The sequence below is a fragment of the Oncorhynchus mykiss genome, chromosome 12 (assembly GCF_057628025.1).
Source record: "Oncorhynchus mykiss isolate SJ-2025 chromosome 12, ASM5762802v1, whole genome shotgun sequence".
In the NCBI taxonomy this organism is placed as follows: domain Eukaryota; kingdom Metazoa; phylum Chordata; class Actinopteri; order Salmoniformes; family Salmonidae; genus Oncorhynchus; species Oncorhynchus mykiss.
Window position 1 is genome coordinate 40,000,360 of NC_143033.1, and position 18,463 is coordinate 40,018,822.

At 41.6% G+C, this 18,463-nt stretch overlaps 1 protein-coding gene and 1 long non-coding RNA gene across 3 annotated transcripts in view; both read left to right on the forward strand.

Moving 5' to 3' along the window:
• The window catches only part of mks1 (MKS transition zone complex subunit 1), a 120,962-nt gene that overhangs the window by 61,138 nt on the left and 41,361 nt on the right, over window positions 1-18,463 (forward strand). The gene's annotated exons all lie outside the window — the stretch shown is intronic.
• On the forward strand, window positions 11,854-13,841 carry LOC149979177 (uncharacterized). Of its 2 annotated transcripts, XR_016485075.1 has the most exons (4): window positions 11,854-11,922; window positions 12,052-12,244; window positions 12,824-12,886; window positions 13,714-13,841. It is a non-coding gene; the product is annotated as an uncharacterized LOC149979177 (long non-coding RNA). The 2 variants fall into 2 exon arrangements; XR_016485076.1 differs by lacking the exon at window positions 12,824-12,886 and having other exon boundaries at window positions 13,714-13,840.

Genomic DNA, 18,463 nt, shown 5'->3' on the forward strand with positions numbered 1-18,463 from the left:
TAACTGCGCAGTGTAACCTATAGGTTATACACTGAGTGTACAAAATAATAAGGACACCTTCCTAATATCTAGTTATCCCCCCACCCCCTTTTGTCCTCAGAACAGCCTCAATTTATCGGGGTATGGATTCTACAAGGTGTTAAATGCGTTCCACAGGGATGCAGGCCCATGTTGAAGCCAATGCTTCCCACAGTTGCCAAGTTGGCTGGATGTCCTTTGGTTGGTGGAACGGAACATGAGCGTGAAAAACCCATCAGTGTTGCAGTTCTTGACACAAACCGGTGTGCCTGGCACCTACGACCATACTCCGTTCAAAGACACTTAAATCTTTTGTCTTGCCTGTTCACCCTCTGAATGGCACACATACACTATCCATGTCTCAATTGTCTCCAGGCTTAAAAATCATTCTTTAACCTGTCCTGTCCCCTTCATCTACAAGTGACATCAATAAGGGATCATAGCTTTCACTTGGATTCACCTGGTCAGTCTGTCATGGAAATAGCAGGTGTCCTTAATGTTTTGTACACTTAGTGTAAATTGCACAATAATTATACATTTATGGATTTGGTTATGTAGCCTATTGTTGTCACTTTATTGAACCTGCCTGCAACCCACCCGCCTGGGGACTGTGGGTTGTGAGACAATCCCCGCATCACTAGCTTGCATGTTCTGCAGCCTTTTAAGGATAGGGAGAGGATGACTGGGATGCAGTTTGGCATTTATTGTCATGAATCTTGCCCTTGCGGCAGTTCTGCAAAGTGGTCACAAGCTGGCACAGGCATAAAGTAATATATGATTTTAAACCTAACCTTAACCCTAACCACACTGCTAATCCTTACCTTAAATTAAGTCCATAAAACACAATTATTTTCCACAAATATTTACAATATAGCCGATTTTGGCTTTGCATCTGCCATATCTTGAGAAATTTCTGCCTCCAGGGCAATATTCATGACAAACGTCAAGCTGGGAGAGGGAATGTAAAATCGATAACTAAATAGTTTTGACAATTAACATACGTTTTATTATGAAAAGTACAATATATCCATGTACACATCAGATAGATGCTCTTTCTCTGCTACCTCATTCTATTTCTCTAATTCTCTGGTCTAGTATTCCCGGGTTATGTTTCAATTCTCCCTCCTCTATTTCCTCACATCTTCCTCAGACTTCTTTTCCTCCTCCTTACTTTCTCCAAAATGTTCCATCTGTTGTATCTTACTGGCCTTCTCTTGCTTCACTACTTTTTTGGCTTTTCCCTTTGTCTTTTTGACCTTCCCTTCCTGAATTCTTTGGACAAGGAGATTAAGTCATGTAAGTTTATGGGTTCTCTTCTCTTGATCTGCAAAATCTAGAGCTGTGCGATACTGTAGAAGGACATGTGGCCAATATATCCTTCTTGTATTTCCTCCCACCTGTGGGGCCACTACTGCCATTTCCTGGAGCCGCTTCCTGCCGGTCTGGCTCAGGTTGGTGATGGGGGCCAGGTGAGGCATGTGGCGTTATTGGAAGTTCTCTGTAGCGGACGGAGTGATAATGACAGAGCTGAGAGGAGTCCGAGGCCTTGGGACATTCTCTGGGGAGGGAGGGGCCACAGCAGAGGGAAGGGCCTGTAGGGCTTCAGCCAGGGTCCAGGGTGCTGAGGTCACAAGAGCAGAGAGGCTAGTCTTGCCAGACACAGGACCAGAGACCTTCCCTGGGCTTTGTAGGACCAGAAAGTAAAGGAAAATATCAGGAAAAGGCTATGTTAAAAACAAACTACTCTATACACATTGCAGATACATGACTACACTCAATAAGTTGGAGTAACTTACAAAGCTCTGGACATTGTTCTTTTTTTATGACTTGAGGAGCCTGTTCTCGGCTATACTGGTCTGCATTTCTGCCATGCTGTCTATAATTTCAGCCATCTCTCCAGTGCATTTCTTGAATGCCACTTTCAACCTCCAAGTCATTCAGCCAACTGTCCAGGTCTACTGCCTTAAGATCACCTTCACTGCAGTTTCTCTTCATCACTTGGATCAGTGCCCTCACCTGCTCGCCCATCCTCTTGACCTCCCTAGCCACGTCTTCATCCCTCAGTCTCTCCTTCCTCCTCCCCATTCACTTCACAATCCATCCTCTACAGCATCCCTCATTCTTCTTCTGCCTCTTGGTTGATGTGCTGACCGTCATTGTGCGTCTTCAGACCTTCCTCCAGGTTGAGTTCTATTGAGGTCAGGTTCTCTTTGATCCTCCTCAGACTCTCCTCGTTGGTGTTGGTCCACTGTGTCTTCTTGTCCAGCTGCTGCCTGCAGGGCCGGACAGTGGGGACCACCTCCATCTGGTGTGACACATTATTCAGGGCACTCAAAGAGGCAGGGAGGAGGATGTTGGGCTTGGCCACAATAATCTCAACAGATATAGGGTCAAACCACTGAGATGTGACACGCACACACACAAATTTAAAAGATGCCTACCAGTCGATGGTCCTTCGGTGGTCCTTGTGGTTCCTTTGGAGGCTCTGGACTGTCCTCAGTAGAGGCGTCATTGCCATCATCAAGCTGTGTGTCAGAGAGCTAGCTGGTCATAGTCCATTCTCCACATTCAGTGAAAGAGTTACTCAAAAATGTGTGGGGAAGAGGAGATAGACAGGTCATCATCCTCGTCCATTTCCCTCACTTCAAACTTGTCACTTTTCCATCCTCAACTTTCAGCGGTGGTGTCCTCTTTTCATGATCCTCATCATCACACTGTGTATCAGAGTCAACATGTCAGAGACCATCCTCCTCACAGTGATGTCACTCAACAGACATGTACGGTAGGGTATAACTCTACCTCGATTCACAGTCAGTGAAGGAGTAGATGGAAAAGTCATCAGAAATGGAGGATGAGATCACGTCATGATATTTTCTCTCTATCAGCCGAGTCACCCTTCCAGACTGAGGAGACAGAGAAAGGCATGTACTCATGGCAGCCATAGAATACACTGGCATTGACCCTCAAGGAAATGTAGAATATGTAGGCAATATAACATGGTTGTACAAGTAGTGAGTAATACATGGGTAACTGAAAATGCAGTTACATGGGTAACTGAAAACTCGCATAACATTAGGGGTGGGGCTAAAGACCTTCCATAGTATAGGATTCTTTAGCATCTCGAATGGATAATTGTCAATTCAACCAAGCCAACCAAAATGGCCATATGAATCAACAGATTGATCTATCTGTTGTGTCTCTATGGGAACAGCAGAGATGACCTGGCTGAGAGGCTCTGGATGGATGTTCTATCCGTCCCTAGATGTCTGGTCCTGCCCACAGCTCACAATGATTGGCTATAAACAGTAAATAATTAATTATACACTGCTTTGCTCATTGCAGAATGTATAACTAACGTGCATATGTTACTGATTTCAGTTCAAAATGACTTATAGGCTTTGTTCTTCTGTACACCTTGCCGGTTGACCACATCACAGAATCAGGGGTGTTTACCCTCATTGGATTCATCCGTCAACACATCACTCAATTTAAAAGGTGGTAATATAACATGAACAGGACAAAACAGCCATGTATTGTATATTTACCACATAAGGGCTGCGTCTTAAAGCTCTTTTGATTCTCTCATTATTACGATCCATTGCTTTCTGGGGGAAACATTTCCATCAATATTGTATGAATACATATAATATATATATGTGTGAGTGTGTGTATATACACAGATCTGGATAACATTAAGAGACCACTGCAAAATGATCAGTTTCTCTGGGTTTACTATTTATAGGTATGCGTTTGGGTAAAATGTACACTTTTGTTTTATTCTATAAACTACTGACATTTCTCCCAAATTCAAATATTGTCATTTAGAGCATTTATTTGCAGAAAATTACAACTGATCAAAATAACAAAAACAGATGCGGTGTTGTCAGACCTCAAATAATACTAATATTTTAACTTAGGAAGAGTTCTAGAATCATTATTTGGTGGAATAACCCTGATTTTCAATCACAGCTTTCATGCGTCTTGGCCACTAGTCTTTTACGTTGGTGTTGGGTGACTTTATGCCATCCTGGCTCAAATTCAAGCAGCTTGGCTTTGTTTGATGGCTTGTGACCATCCATCTTCCTCTTGATCACATTTCAGAAGTTTTCAATGGGGTTCAGGTCTGGAGACTGGGCTGGACATGACAGGGTCTTGATCTGGTGGTCCTCCATCCACACCTTGATTGACTTGACTGTGTGGCATGGAGCATTGTCCTACTGGAAAAACCAATCCTCAGAGTTGGTGAACATTGTCAGAGTAGAAGGAAGCAAGTTTCCGTCCAGGACAACCCTGTACGTGGCTTGATTCATGCGTCCTTCACAAAGATAAATCTGCCCGATTCCATCCGACATTTGCTTTGGTTTAGCAAGCTATCTACCCTGTCTTAGCTAAAGTGTTGTGCAATATTGGAGGACAGGTGTCGTAACTGACATTTTTGTATTGTGCTTGATTATCCACTGGTATTAGTTTGACATATGTACTGAGCATCAAAAATCAGTTTTGAAAGATGTGGTGGAAGAATTTGGGGTGAGCTGTTGTAACTTCTCAAGGGATATATTCCGTGTTGGACTGTGATGTTATGCGATTCATAGACTACTGGTATGTCTGCGTCCTACCACAAGGCCATTGTGTTCCGGAACTATTGATTTATAGAAAAAACTGTTGTGTGAATACAATATGATTGTATTATCACCTCCCACTATATAAGGGACATGTAACCATTTCATCCTTGCTGTGAAATTAGAGGTGGCTCTCCTCTGCAGCTGCTTGTATTAAATATGTTTATTACATTGTTAAATATAGGATTATCACCACAGCAAGCAAAGTACTTGGAGTCAAACAGACAGGCCTGGATGAGATCTTTTAGGTCAGGGCCCTCCGCAAGTCTCACAAAATCATTTTAGACCCAAGCCACCCCTTGTACCCAGACTTTGAACCACTCCCCACTGGGCACAGGTATAGGGCACCTCTCAGCAAGAAAAACAGAACTAGACAATCATTTGTGCCAGGTGTGATATCCCTCCTAAATAGCTCGGGCTGATGTGCCTATCGAATCAGTAAGGCCAGCAGGCTAGTCATTTTTTAAAATGTTTTATTGCTATGTAACTGTTATGAAAGTTGTATTGTTAATTTTGTTTTGTATTAAAACGCCACTTTAAACGTGTACATGACACTGCAACATCATTTCCCCATGGGGACAATAAAGTCAGTAAGTAAACCCTGCCTTAATCTTTGAATAGAATTTTCCACAACTGTGGTTCAGAGGTTCAAGAGTTTTACTCCTGAGTTGAGGCTAACGAGTGGCATTGATCCTGTTATTATCATGTAATTTGTTTTGTTTATTGTCAATACATGTCTCAGGTTATCAAAGGATGCCTTCAGTCTTGGAACTACAGTTTTTGGCGATGGGCATGGTAAGTTAGCAAGGAGGGGCTGAGTGACACAAGCTCATCACATACCCCTTCCACCACAAGACAGTGTTTGGTGCATCTGCCCAGAATCAAGTTGAGGGGTTAGTCCCTGTATCCCTCTCCCTTATGGGTATGGCCACAGTGTACTCACTTATGGTTAAGAGCTTCCTTTTTGGGGTCAGCGTACCCATGTTAGCCCTGCCCTGGCTGTTTCTGCTCATAACATTTTTGGTCCCACACACCGTCTTACTCTGCAACGTCATCATCACAGGGCAGGATCTGTATCCTTACTCCAAATAACTGATGCACTCTGCAGTCGCCAGTTTCCTCCCAACACATTGCTGCGGCTGGCTTCTGTGTGAAGAAGCAGTGTGGCTTGGCAGGGTTGTGTTTCGGAGGACGCATGGCTCTCGACCATTGCCTTTTCCAAGTCCGTAGGGGAGTTGCAGCGATGGGACAAGACTAACTACCGATTGGATATCACGAAAAATGTATAAAAGTACCAAAACATTTTTAGAATAATTGGTCGTTGTGCACAGTAAAGAGAAGCCATAAATTACTACCTAGGCTAAGTATAGCGAATTAATGATTATTATTTCTTTACTAATGCATGTTTTCCAGTTACACTGTTTATATACAAATAGCTATTTTGCATAAACAACTGGATCAAGTGGTAAAAGTCATGTAACAGGTCATGATGGAACACGTTATTCAATATCAGTAATGCAAGAGAAAAAGTTCAGTCACACATGAAAACATGAACCCTGCCATATCACTACAATAGTTTAGGGGTTTCTCTATTAAAATACTATTAATATATACTACTAATAATATTAAAATATCATCTATTTCATACAGTTAATGTTCAGCAGAACCTCAAGTTGAAGTAAATATTTTGTATTGGACCACCAACCATCAGCATAGAAAGACACCGAGATAAAATACTTACTGAGTGGCATAGTAGTAGGTGCCAGGTGCATCGGGTTCATTGTGTCAAGAACTGCAACGCTACTGGGTTTTTAACGCTCAACAGTTTCCCGTGTGTATCAAGAATGGTCCACCACCCAAAGGACATCCAGACAACTTGACTACTGTGGGAAGCATTGGAGACAACATGGGCCAGCATCTCTGTGGAACGCTTTCAACACCTTGAGTCCATACCTGACGAATTGAGTCTGTTCTTAACATTGGGGAGGTGTTCCTAATGTTTTGTATACTACACACCAGAGGTAGTGATTATCAGAACACATATAAATTACAGTTAATTTTTTTTTATTTTTATTTAACCTTTATTTAACCAGGCAAGTCAGTTAAGAACAAATTCTTATTTTCAATGACGGCCTGGGAACAGTGGGTTACTGAGCCTGTTCAGGGGCAGAACGACAGATTTGTACCTTGTCAGCTCGGGGGTTTGAACTCGCAACCTTCCGGTTACTAGTCCAACACTCTAACCACTAGGCTACCCTGCCGCCCCATTAATAGATGTATTCATGTTGTACTGAAAGTGGACATACAACCAACACATATTGCATTGCCTATATGCTGTGGTAGTGTCCATTTAAACGTAACTAGTTGGCACTAAGCCTTAAAGTTAGAGAGCGTGAGAAAAAAAAACACCTGGACACTTTTACATTTGACCACCACTTAATCTAAGACCTATTATTTAATGAACTGATGAAGAACAAGGCTCAATTACTAAATAGTTACTGCAATTTAAATGTATGAATTTAACAATACATGGTACAATATGAATGTGCTACAAGTATGGATATTTTACTCTAATCTTACTCTTCTCTCTGTATTTACACAACCTTCCTAAGGTATCTGAATAGACAGCCATGTTAGAGACTTATGGCCTCTGTTCTATGATTACACCATACATTCTCTTACTTCCATCACTCATCACACAAACTGACATTCCAGCTGAAGCTGGAGAACCCTTCTCCATCTGGTTTCCTAAACATAAGACTTGGAAAACAAAGGACAAAACATAACAGTATTGACAATGTTATACGTTATGCATGACTGTATTCATGAATACTGAAATCTGAGACCATGACAATTCCCACTCTCTCTTCACCTGACTCTATGCCTCCAGGATACTTTTCTGCTGGACTCCACAAAAATGGAGGCCCTAATTGGCTTCCTCGTGCTTTCATCCAGTCTTCCCCTTTCGGCCGCAGGTTCTGAGAGGTGTTCCCAAACCATGTCATTTTTTACTTAGTTCCCCATCTGCTCTGTTTCAACTGATAAACATGTGCATAACCTTAATCAACATTATTCCTTCTTAAAGTAATTCAACACGGAATGGGCTTCCACATTGAGCCTTCAACATGTGGTTTAGAGTACAACTACCCTAACATATATCCTTATTCACATGATACATTATCAAATAAAACAAATAACCCCCAAACTCAACCCAGTATGTCTACATTAGAATCTAGTCTCTCTCTCTCTCTTTTGTTTTGTTTCACATCCTCTGTCATGGTGTTTTCAAGCTCACCCATTATTCAGCTGGACCTTACTTCTTGTGAAACTTATGCACCCATCATAGAGAGACATGACAATCTTTACCACTGCAGGTGCTGTAAGAAGTATATCCCCAGCCCGGTGTATCTTGATGTACACTCAGTTTCCAGAATTCAGCCCATGCCCTTCCATCTGGCGTCTTTTCCTGGGAACATACATACTAACTCATGGGTTATTTCCTGACAACAGACTTTCTTCTTAGAGCAAGATCACTAAATCTTAATTTTTAAATAACAGCCCTATGTAAACATTCTGTCTTAAATACCTGGCCTCTTGCCACAAAAATATTCATAATGATAGCCAAATTATGGTCCCTACCGTAACTGCTGCAAGAATAACATGTAATCAGTCAAGTGTCTTCCAGTTGAAAGAATATCCAATCCTAACAAAACTAAATCCTAAGCTTCTTAAACTTTTGCTCTAGTGTTCAAAATGCCACTACTTATTATTTTTACCATAATCTAGGTATGTGTAATGTTCTATTTACTTTTAGAATTGTGCCTATATTTTTACAAGACCAACTGTCTTTCCTTTTCTGTGAATGATCTTGTCTATTAATATACATTGTTTCTAGAAATAACACCCCTCCGCTACCATAACCTTCATGTATGAGCCCCCAATGTAGTTACAGTTTTTCTAACCCATAACACATAAGTCACTACTCCTAATTTCCTTCCATAGTTTGATACATACTTAAACATTCTCAAATCATTTTTAGTCCATTTATATCAGTCCCTCCTCAGGAAAAATATACACTCTTATTTTCCTCAAAACAAAAATACATTGACCAAACAAGAAAAATGGTAAAGTAAATTATAATAACTGCATATTTGCAATAAATTACCACTATTTGTAATGTCTTCTTCATCCTTGGGTGTTATCACACAACAGACTATACTTTTTATTCAATTACTTATGTCATTCCAATGTATTACTCCAATTACAATGGTATTGTAAAATAAAAGAAACAAAAAACTTTAATCTAATATTCTGCAAGTTCTGTCAATCAACCTGTCTCAGGATTAGTTTCCAGAGCTTCCCTAGGCCTAGTAAATTTAAACAGTCCTATATTCAAAACATAACTAAATGTTGTTTATAAATTATCCAATCCAATATTCAGGATAACAGTCCTTAGTGTTTACTTTAACTCAAATTTGACCTACTCAATTCAATACATCTCCCTTTAATAATTAACATTATACTAAAAACTTTTAGTACCAGTAATATCTATATTTACCATGCACCCTTTTACCTCTGTTTTTCTGTCATGAGTGGCCTGGTAATAAAAGGTCATTATCCCAATCCCCTTTAGTCTTTCTTCTCCCAGTACATATCATTCCAGATACAGTTCACAGGTCATCAGACACAGTTGTCCCACACTATTCAGCCAGTAGGGTGGGTTTGAGTTTCACACCCACTTGGTGTTATGATAGTCTCTCCCAAGCATTAATGCATTCTGACATTACATTTCCATGATAACTCCCTTATTCTACTGGCGATCTCTCAGATGAGTTACAGATTATGTAGTTATCATCATAACCCTTGCATAAACCCCCACTCCAATAACCTATTTGGAGTAACTGTTATCCCTTGTTTACATATATTTCCATTTTATATGTAGAATGAACAAAGCACATTTTGTATTTACCCAAAGACCATAACCCCAGGGAACTGATATGTTCTCCTATAACCCCATGTTAAATAAAAATAAACCTATTTGAATAACTAGTCAATTCAAGATTACAACTCTTCATCTTCTGTGATTCTACACTTTGAATAGAAACTGGTGTTTCTCAATCATTTTATAATTAAATCCCACTTGTTCTAGTGAAGTTGATCAGTCTTCAATGGAAATTCTTAGGGTTCAGGGCATTTGACACCATTAAAATGTTTTCACTCCCTTTTCTTTAGAAACAACTTAAATACATTTTCAAAAACACTTCCATCCTTCTGCATACCCAATCTGAAACTGAACTGAAAAACCCTCCCAAGGGAAATCCACTATCTCCTATAGGCCAAAAACACTTCCATCCTTCTGCATACCCAATCTGAAACTGAACTGAAAAACCCTTCCAAAGGAAACCCACTATCGCATATAGGCCAAGAATACACATGAGCTGGCCTCACTTATCCGGAACTCCAGTTATAGCCTTAACCAGATACTAAGATTTTGTGTGGCCAAAATATCTCTAACTGCTTTCCTCAGTACTACAGTTTCCAATGACATTTTGACCAGAGAAATTTTGACCTTCTGGTAAATATTTTGAAGCGGTATCGCAGGACTTCTATAACTACTTATTTTATTCAAACCTTATAAGCAGGTAGCTGTAGCCCTGCGCCCAAACCCAGCTCCAACATGCCGAATAACACACCCGACACCAGCGAAGTTCACAGCCCCCACCTACTTACTCACTAGACACGCATGCACATTCATTATACAATTTCCAAGCTTACACACATGCATGCAAATTCATTGAATTTCAAAAAGTTATTTCGTTTCTATAGTTTTTAGGAAATTTGAGAGAGAGAGACCTACTTGACGCTCCTCTTGCTGAGGCAGGATCTCTGAAGCGATCTACGCAAACATTTCACTGTTGTCTTACCTTAGCTGGGTGGCCACCCTTGTTTGCCCAGATCGTCCAAAGATCCCGCTGCCAGCCAAGAACGTTATTCAGTCCCTAATTCTCCTGGCAAGCTCGCCAAGTCTGTAGTGGCAAATCGGTTCAAATATGACACAACCAAGAACTTTGTGAAAATCAATATAGACTTTTAATACAACAGTATCATAAGCCGGAGCGGTCCGCGGAACACACACACTTTTTCAGAGCCCTCGCTCTGAGTTATACACCTACCATATAAGTCCCTCCCATATGCAAATTAAGTTACATCCCAATCCGTGCTTCCTGCTTGTTCAGCCCAATAACGCCCCCATCTGCTTTCCATTAGATCCTAATGGTGACAAGACCCTTGCTTTGACCCTTCACTCAGCTTAATGCGTTCTCCTGTTTGTGTGTTATCTAGGGTCAGCAGACTATGTGTCTCTTCTGTTTTTAGCATGCTCAGCTATACTAAAAATACTATACATTCCCCTTTCCTGTGGCCTGTGTTCATACCCTGTAATTAACTCCATGTGTCCCTTTTGGTGTCTTTCATCTCCTTTAGCTTTAGGGTGCCTAGCTGTTCTGGTCGCCTTCTCTTCATATGGTTGTCTAAGATCAAACAGACTTGTCTCCTGTGTTGTGATTGATGTCTGTGATCCATCAATTGGTCCTTTGGCTGACCCCCTCCTTAGACAACCTCTGACCTTTGTATGTCCAGCTGCCCTAGGTGTTGCCCTCTCCCATGGCCCCACTCTGGCTTCCTGTCCTATACAATAGACAATGTACCTTACCAGAATGGCAAATGCATCCCTCTTTTATATAGGACAGTATATTTATCCATATATGTACCTAATTTCTCCCACAGTCTCTCACGTGTACACACATCTTTGATGGCTTCACAGGCACTATCCCACTTCTGATACCAATGTAACAAACTTGGGGGTAGCTCCAACTGGGCCTCGAACCCCGGTCCAGCGACTAGCAACCTTATTCATTACACCAAGAGATCAGAAGGTGGTAAGTGTTGGGTTAAGCTGGCTACAATATATATGTATATAGGGTAATGTGTGATCTGGGTGAGGCAGCATTGCCACTAGTGCTCCCAACACAGCAAAACACAATCTTTACCTTCTTAACCTTAACTAACCTAAAGTCAAATACATTTAGACAAACCACCATGTGAGCAGCAAGTTTAGGGTTAATGGAGTGAAGTGGGCAATGGGTAGGACCACCAGTATGAACTATATGTCTATACATGGATGGATGCTCTTCATCAACACCATATTTTCTGTGAAACTAGATATCAGCAATCAATCAACAAGACTAATGAAATGGGGCAAATGAAGACATTAGAACTGCTAAAGGTAATATATTATTTTCTGAAACCAATTTCTTACTGGTATATTTTGAACATGATCTGTCAATCCTGAGATCGACGCTCTCTCTCCTCCCCTTCTCCCCAACTCTCTTTCTTTGCATGTGCTGGGGCGAAGTTTCCCCTAGATACAGATCTAGGATCAGCTTCCCCTCCCCAAACCTAACAAGGACCATTCGCGGGGGGAATTCAAATCTGATCCAAAGCCAGGGTCTATTTGGGGAACTTGTCCCCTCCCCCACAACACGACAGGTGGATGCGGCTTCCTCAGTTCACCATGCTCATAAAGAAAACAGCAGTGTATTTCAGCTGTAAGTATTTTTAAGTTACTAGTGATATTATTTCAAATAAATTTACCTAGCTTCGTTATTATTCAACAATAACTCGGCCAATGTAGCTGTAGCGGGCTACATTTCGTCGATGCATGGAAAAGTATTAGCTCTGTTGTAGCATTTTGTTAGCTAGCTAGCGAGCCATTTTTCCTGGCTATACTGATAGGTTAATTAGCCAGCTAGCTGCTAAAGGTTGCTGGAGTAGACATTTCGGAATGGATTATTATTGCATTGCTTATCTTTGCTATGATGTCTTAGATGTTCTCATATGGAAGAATGTTGTGCATAATGTTAAATAACTCCATAGGAGTAATGTTAAACTAGCTACTGGTAGCTACCTACATTGTAATGCAAATGTGGTCCTAGCTCGGTTGCTTTCCTGTGGCATGCCGAGTTATTTGCACAAGTCACAATGTGAGACATTTTGTTTAGAGGTGATTGTATTTTGAAATGGCAGCTAGGGATAGGCATTTGGAATATTTCACTATTCAAATATGGATATCCGGATGGTCCAATTATATTTCTATTTTTTGTGAAAACATGTTTTATTTGCTGCAGGACTGGCAGAGACGGTGCTAGAAGGGAAGGTTTGATTTGGAGAGACAGTTGTTGCTGTCATAGGTAATCTGTCATACTATACATTTATTAATTCATTATTTTAAAATTGTAATCTAAAAGCAGGAATCTCTCGTGCCAAGGTATGTAGCCAACCGTCAACCACCCCCTCATTTCCTGCATTTTAAAGTTGCAAAATCCATTTTTGAACCTGCAATTGAACGATATATACCCATTGATTCTTGAAGAATATAACTTATAAATGCCTCATGAGCTTAGTTCAACAGTTGTACCCCATCAGAACTCAGCATATAAGCTTGTTTTACTTCAATGTACATGTAAACAAACACTCCATAGCCTCAAAACATGGTTAAACATGGATCAATACACTAATGGGAGGGAAATGTAGCCTCAAAATGAGCTGTTATTGGCAGAGAGATTTCGAACTCTTTGTTATTGGTCTATTTACTTAGACCACCTGGTGATGTCACCAAGCAAGCCAAAACTCCACCAATGCAAAACCTGCAGATTTAGAATGTCTTATGTAGATTGTATTTTCAATCAGCAACTATCAGGAAGTTACACTGATAACATTTATTCATAGTTTCATCAGCTGTTGTACAAATATGATACAAAACACCAGCTGAGTGACACCGGCTGCATCTGTGAGTATGAACCTGACAGCGAAAGCTCGAGTGACAGGTGTTCAGAACTCACACAGCCTGGTAATTCTGTGACGGTAGACACCGGCTGCTTTCGTAAGCAAGGGAACATCCGCAGTCTACCGTCAAACTTACCAGGCTGAGTGAGTTCTGAACAAAAATGTAATGTCGTTGCTTGCTAATATGTGGATTTGTTGTTACTCTTATGTTCCATCCTTTTGTGTTTTTCAGGCAAGCCTGAGAAAGAACTGAGAAAACGTAATAAAGAGTCAAGACAGACACCAGAAAGAGGCCCAAGAAGACTTGGATGCAGGAACAGAGGACAGCGAGGGATGTTCAGAACTCACTTAGTCCGGTAAGTTGGTGAGGGTACACTTCGAGACTGCTTACCTGACACGGAGGAAGTCTTTTCTTTTTATCTCCTCTCCCTTACCTTCCCTATGCCCCCCTCCCCTATTGTGTTGGACCGTCATGTGTTTTAATCTTTTCTTTGTTTGCGATTAGGTTTGGAGAATGACTTCTCAACCCAAGACTAAGAGCAGCTGTGAGAAAGCATCAGTTTGGAAGCATTTGGGAAAATGTAAAGTGCTAAAGAAGGTTCCTGGCAAAGAGGATTGACTGTTATGGGTCAGAGCCAGCTCTCACAAACAGAACATGGAAAGACATGAAAACCTGGTGCACAACAAAATGCAAACAGAAAAGGCTCTCCGCAGCCGGTAAAAGGCTAGCATGCCACGAAGATGAAGTTCACACAGGTGAATGGGAGAGTTGTTTCCTCCGACACATTGGTGTGGCTGGCTTCCGGGTTAAGCGGGCATTGTGTCAGGAAGCAGTGCAGCTTGTCAGGGTCGTGTTTCGTGGAGGACGCATGGCTCTCTACCTTCGCCTCTCCCGAGTCCGTAGGGAGTTGCAGCAATGAGACAAGACTGTAACTACCAATATGATACCATGAAAATTGGGGAGATAAAGGGGTTAAAAGAAAAAAAAATACAAAAAAATATAATATTATGGTCAGCTTTACTTAATAGGCACTTATTGTAGTCATATTTTAATTGAATCTCTTGAGATGGGAAACAGTTTTCTATTTTCGTTTTTATTCATTTGAATATGGTCTTTATAACAGAAGATACAATTAGGTGAACTTTTAGTTATGAATATAAACTGGCAATATTCTAGTGGCCAATCTTCGTTGCAATAGGCCCATGAAATAATATCAGCTTTTATGATGCTGGTAAAGATAGTACCTTTACAGACGGCCCCTAACTGCGCAGTGTAACCTATAGGTTATACACTGAGTGTACAAAATAATAAGGACACCTTCCTAATATCTAGTTATCCCCCCACCCCCTTTTGTCCTCAGAACAGCCTCAATTTATCGGGGTATGGATTCTACAAGGTGTTAAATGCGTTCCACAGGGATGCAGGCCCATGTTGAAGCCAATGCTTCCCACAGTTGCCAAGTTGGCTGGATGTCCTTTGGTTGGTGGAACAGAACATGAGCGTGAAAAACCCATCAGTGTTGCAGTTCTTGACACAAACCGGTGTGCCTGGCACCTACGACCATACTCCGTTCAAAGACACTTAAATCTTTTGTCTTGCCTGTTCACCCTCTGAATGGCACACATACACTATCCATGTCTCAATTGTCTCCAGGCTTAAAAATCATTCTTTAACCTGTCCTGTCCCCTTCATCTACAAGTGACATCAATAAGGGATCATAGCTTTCACTTGGATTCACCTGGTCAGTCTGTCATGGAAATAGCAGGTGTCCTTAATGTTTTGTACACTTAGTGTAAATTGCACAATAATTATACATTTATGGATTTGGTTATGTAGCCTATTGTTGTCACTTTATTGAACCTGCCTGCAACCCACCCGCCTGGGGACTGTGGGTTGTGAGACAATCCCCGCATCACTAGCTTGCATGTTCTGCAGCCTTTTAAGGATAGGGAGAGGATGACTGGGATGCAGTTTGGCATTTATTGTCATGAATCTTGCCCTTGCGGCAGTTCTGCAAAGTGGTCACAAGCTGGCACAGGCATAAAGTAATATATGATTTTAAACCTAACCTTAACCACACTGCTAATCCTTACCTTAAATTAAGTCCATAAAACACAATTATTTTCCACAAATATTTACAATATAGCCGATTTTGGCTTTGCATCTGCCATATCTTGAGAAATTTCTGCCTCCAGGGCAATATTCATGACAAACGTCAAGCTACGACTGGGAGAGGGAATGTAAAATCGATAACGAAAGTTTTGACAATTAACATACGTTTTATTATGAAAAGTACAATATATCCATGTACACATCAGATAGATGCTCTTTCTCTGCTACCTCATTCTATTTCTCTAATTCTCTGGTCTAGTATTCCCGGGTTATGTTTCAATTCTCCCTCCTCTATTTCCTCACATCTTCCTCAGACTTCTTTTCCTCCTCCTTACTTTCTCCAAAATGTTCCATCTGTTGTATCTTACTGGCCTTCTCTTGCTTCACTACTTTTTTGGCTTTTCCCTTTGTCTTTTTGACCTTCCCTTCCTGAATTCTTTGGACAAGGAGATTAAGTCATGTAAGTTTATGGGTTCTCTTCTCTTGATCTGCAAAATCTAGAGCTGTGCGATACTGTAGAAGGACATGTGGCCAATATATCCTTCTTGTATTTCCTCCCACCTGTGGGGCCACTACTGCCATTTCCTGGAGCCGCTTCCTGCCGGTCTGGCTCAGGTTGGTGATGGGGGCCAGGTGAGGCATGTGGCGTTATTGGAAGTTCTCTGTAGCGGACGGAGTGATAATGACAGAGCTGAGAGGAGTCCGGGGCCTTGGGACATTCTCTGGGGAGGGAGGGGCCACAGCAGAGGGAAGGGCCTGTAGGGCTTCAGCCAGGGTCCAGGGTGCTGAGGTCACAAGAGCAGAGAGGCTAGTCTTGCCAGACACAGGACCAGAGACCTTCCCTGGGCTTTGTAGGACCAGAAAGTAAAGGAAAATATCAGGAAAAGGCTATGTTAAAAACAAACTACTCTATACACATTGCAGATACATGACTACACTCAATAAGTTGGAGTAACTTACAAAGCTCTGGACATTGTTCTTTTTTTATGACTTGAGGAGCCTGTTCTCGGCTATACTGGTCTGCATTTCTGCCATGCTGTCTATAATTTCAGCCATCTCTACAGTGCATTTCTTGAATGCCACTTTCAACCTCCAAGTCATTCAGCCAACTGTCCAGGTCTACTGCCTTAAGATCACCTTCACTGCAGTTTCTCTTCATCACTTGGATCAGTGCCCTCACCTGCTCGCCCATCCTCTTGACCTCCCTAGCCACGTCTTCATCCCTCAGTCTCTCCTTCCTCCTCCCCATTCACTTCACAATCCATCCTCTACAGCATCCCTCATTCTTCTTCTGCCTCTTGGTTGATGTGCTGACCGTCATTGTGCGTCTTCAGACCTTCCTCCAGGTTGAGTTCTATTGAGGTCAGGTTCTCTTTGATCCTCCTCAGACTCTCCTCGTTGGTGTTGGTCCACTGTGTCTTCTTGTCCAGCTGCTGCCTGCAGGGCCGGACAGTGGGGACCACCTCCATCTGGTGTGACACATTATTCAGGGCACTCAAAAAGGCAGGGAGGAGGATGTTGGGCTTGGCCACAATAATCTCAACAGATATAGGGTCAAACCACTGAGATGTGACACGCACACACACAAATTTAAAAGATGCCTACCAGTCGATGGTCCTTCGGTGGTCCTTGTGGTTCCTTTGGAGGCTCTGGACTGTCCTCAGTAGAGGCGTCATTGCCATCATCAAGCTGTGTGTCAGAGAGCTAGCTGGTCATAGTCCATTCTCCACATTCAGTGAAAGAGTTACTCAAAAATGTGTGGGGAAGAGGAGATAGACAGGTCATCATCCTCGTCCATTTCCCTCACTTCAAACTTGTCACTTTTCCATCCTCAACTTTCAGCGGTGGTGTCCTCTTTTCATGATCCTCATCATCACACTGTGTATCAGAGTCAACATGTCAGAGACCATCCTCCTCACAGTGATGTCACTCAACAGACATGTACGGTAGGGTATAACTCTACCTCGATTCACAGTCAGTGAAGGAGTAGATGGAAAAGTCATCAGAAATGGAGGATGAGATCACGTCATGATATTTTCTCTCTATCAGCCGAGTCACCCTTCCAGACTGAGGAGACAGAGAAAGGCATGTACTCATGGCAGCCATAGAATACACTGGCATTGACCCTCAAGGAAATGTAGAATATGTAGGCAATATAACATGGTTGTACAAGTAGTGAGTAATACATGGGTAACTGAAAATGCAGTTACATGGGTAACTGAAAACTCGCATAACATTAGGGGTGGGGCTAAAGACCTTCCATAGTATAGGATTCTTTAGCATCTCGAATGGATAATTGTCAATTCAACCAAGCCAACAAAAATGGCCATATGAATCAACAGATTGATCTATCTGTTGTGTCTCTATGGGAACAGCAGAGATGACCTGGCTGAGAGGCTCTGGATGGATGTTCTATCCGTCCCTAGATGTCTGGTCCTGCCCACAGCTCACAATGATTGGCTATAAACAGTAAATAATTAATTATACACTGCTTTGCTCATTGCAGAATGTATAACTAACGTGCATATGTTACTGATTTCAGTTCAAAATGACTTATAGGCTTTGTTCTTCTGTGCACCTTGCCGGTTGACCACATCACAGAATCAGGGGTGTTTACCCTCATTGGATTCATCCGTCAACACATCACTCAATTTAAAAGGTGGTAATATAACATGAACAGGACAAAACAGCCATGTATTGTATATTTACCACATAAGGGCTGCGTCTTAAAGCTCTTTTGATTCTCTCATTATTACGATCCATTGCTTTCTGGGGGAAACATTTCCATCAATATTGTATGAATATATATAATATATATATGTGTGAGTGTGTGTATATACACAGATCTGGATAACATTAAGACACCACT